This window comes from Gekko japonicus, unplaced genomic scaffold, assembly GCF_001447785.1.
Source record: "Gekko japonicus isolate JY-2015 unplaced genomic scaffold, Gekko_japonicus_V1.1 scaffold734, whole genome shotgun sequence".
In the NCBI taxonomy this organism is placed as follows: domain Eukaryota; kingdom Metazoa; phylum Chordata; class Lepidosauria; order Squamata; family Gekkonidae; genus Gekko; species Gekko japonicus.
This window is the reverse complement of record NW_015174295.1, coordinates 645,420-647,606: the sequence shown is the minus strand read 5'-3', so window position 1 is coordinate 647,606 and position 2,187 is coordinate 645,420. Positions and strand designations below refer to the sequence as shown.

Below are 2,187 nucleotides of genomic sequence, written 5' to 3'. Positions count from 1 at the left end.
AGAGCAGACACAGCGAGGCCCGTCCACTAGCCAAAGTTAAAGAAGCAGGGATGGCTCATGAGACGACACGCTTGCTCCCGCCAGCCCCCTTCCCTCCCTGGCACAAATTACCTCTGAATGAACTCAGGCAACTGCCTGAATTGGTGATGCGCGGGAAAGCTTCCCATCAAGCCACCACCCCCCAAACCCCATGAGATACACCATTCCTTAGGAGTAGGTGATAATGTCCACGCCGACTCACTCGGTTACTACCAGTGAGAGACGGCTTTGCAGTCTGGAGCAGGATTTGGATGCACACTGTGGGAACGAGCTCAGAGACGGAAATGCTAGAGAAGGGGTCCCCAACATGGTGCTCTGTGGGCCCCACAGCACCCGCTGACACATTTCTGGGTGCCCACCTAGAGTCTTCAGGAAGTGGGTGGGGCCAGATAGGGCTTTTGCTCAGCAAGGCTTCTGATTGGCTGTGCAGATTTTTTTAAGGTGTTGTTATGGCGGCGGCTGCCACCACAGCACAAGGACCTACACTGTGCTTCTATGGCTGGCTTCGCCCCCTGTGGCAGCCATCTTGCTGCTGAGGCCACCATCCCATGTTAGAATTCCAAACATGCCCACAGGCTCAAAAAGGCTAGGGACCCCCTGTGCTAGAATAACTTATGCCCTTGATTTCCAGTTTGATTTAGGCACGATACGGTGAGTGGGGCAGGCTGTGACTGAGGGTGCAAAGTGCACCATTGGATGCTACGCCTATGTCCACGTGTTGACCAGGGTTAACATCTATGTCAGCACAAGCGCTAACCATGAATGTAGCTAAGGACTGGACACTGTTTCCAAACCAGTTCCCTGGTTAGCATCAAGCTTGATTAACGGCAGTGCTCATGTAAACTCTTATCGATAGCCAAGGACAGTGTGGAGATTTTGTGCCCATGGGGGAAGGAGCGCATAAACTTTAGTCCCACACCAATTCTACTGCACCATATGTTCTGCCTTGTGGGAATTATATCCTTTTGGTGGAATGGCAGGGGTGTGAGAGTGCTGGGGGCAATTCTACTGCACCATATGTTCTGCCTTCCCTCCAAGGAATTGTGGGAATTATATCCTTATGGTGGAATGGCAGGGGTGTGAGAGGGCTGGGGGTCTTCGAGAATGAGCCAACACCTGCCTTTCAACTAGAATCATTGTAGCTCTTCACCACAACATGCAAGCTAAAATCACCAGAGACGCATTTAACTCTGATCCTCACAAGAAAAACTCTAATTACAGTCTATGCCCATTAAATCAGGCACTCTGCACAGCTCTTAATATCTGTACGTACCCTGAGGAGGGCCAAGACCGCCTGGCACAGAAAACATGAAGCTGAAAGACAGAAAACAAATCATGTTCACAATTTTGAAAAATAAGAGTGCTGTTGCAAAACACTGCCTCAGTATTACTTTCCCCTCATATATATATTCCCAACATTCCATAACGCTTTGGTGCGAAACAGAAACGGAACCCAGAATGCCACTATGGAAATGAAGACGCAATGCTACACATATACGTGCGGGCTTGATTCTCAGTAGCTAGGGTCACTAGGAGCAGTGTTTAGCACACCAGTCACGTCTGCACATGTGCATGTACATGCCAAGTATACCTGTTTACTTTTCCCCGTGTAACCGAATGGCTATTTTCTCCTACAGGTGAAAGAACAATGTTGAACGCTCTTATGACGGGAACAAAACCTACCTTCTTCCCTGACCCTCATCGACAGGTAGCCCATACAGAAATGTAGTGGGAGATGGCGCACAGAACATGCAGAGATGCACTGTATCGATCATTAACTTCTCTCTACATCTGTAAAATGGGTGTCATAATACTGGCCTACTTTATACTCAAGTTATTTGAAAAAATGTTCTGTGGAAGCAGGGCAAAGAAAGGGGAGAAAGAAACCACACGTTCAGTGAAATCTATGTGGAAAGAACAATGAACCCCTGCTCCGAAGCAGAACCATGCCTCTTTAAACAGAGACATTAGCAGCTGTTTGCAACAAAGAGTCAGCTGTTGCTCAGAATGCTAGCAAACAGCAAATTCAACATGACCGCTAACTGCAACACTGCAGGAAAAAAAAGACACTCACTCCAAGTATTCATTTCTTCTGTTCATAAATAGTTAAGTGCATGGAGTCTTTGGACAACAGAAAACCTTTGGATA

General features: G+C 47.7%; 1 protein-coding gene across 2 annotated transcripts in view; it reads right to left on the bottom strand.

The window, feature by feature from the left end:
* The window catches only part of SYNRG (synergin, gamma), a 97,602-nt gene extending 96,263 nt beyond the window's left edge, over nucleotides 1–1,339 (bottom strand). For both annotated transcript variants that reach the window (XM_015424080.1, XM_015424081.1), the window contains exon 1: nucleotides 1,313–1,339. The gene's annotated coding sequence lies outside the window, so the exon portion shown is untranslated. The remainder of the gene's footprint in view (nucleotides 1–1,312) is intronic.
* Nucleotides 1,340–2,187: the final 848 nt, after the last annotated feature.